This window comes from Morone saxatilis, unplaced genomic scaffold (genome assembly GCF_004916995.1).
Source record: "Morone saxatilis isolate NCDOM2014 unplaced genomic scaffold, NCSU_SB_2.0 Contig9, whole genome shotgun sequence".
In the NCBI taxonomy this organism is placed as follows: domain Eukaryota; kingdom Metazoa; phylum Chordata; class Actinopteri; family Moronidae; genus Morone; species Morone saxatilis.
In genome coordinates this window covers 11,518,569-11,518,809 of record NW_023340268.1, presented here as the reverse complement: position 1 = coordinate 11,518,809, position 241 = coordinate 11,518,569, and the positions used below count along the sequence as shown (strand labels likewise).

The 241-nt window shown below is 33.2% G+C and overlaps 1 protein-coding gene across 1 annotated transcript in view; it reads right to left on the bottom strand.

Moving 5' to 3' along the window:
- Positions 1–241, bottom strand: part of cap2 (cyclase associated actin cytoskeleton regulatory protein 2) — a 20,604-nt gene that overhangs the window by 3,293 nt on the left and 17,070 nt on the right. The window lies entirely within an intron of this gene.

Here is a 241-nt window from a genome sequence, read left to right as displayed (position 1 = left end):
GGCAATAATTCATGTCTTTTTACCACAATTGACTGTGCTTGGGATTTACATGTAGATTAAACTGTTCTTGAGATTTTGATGAGAGTATTTTTAGTGCCAGAAGATATTTAGATGATGGGGAAGCACTTTTATTTCCCTTTAGGTAGCTTTAATGTTGTTACTATAAAACCATCTAAGTCCTCTCTGTGTGTCAGGCCCACTTATAAAGATATGAAAATATGAAGCCATATGATGTTTAAAT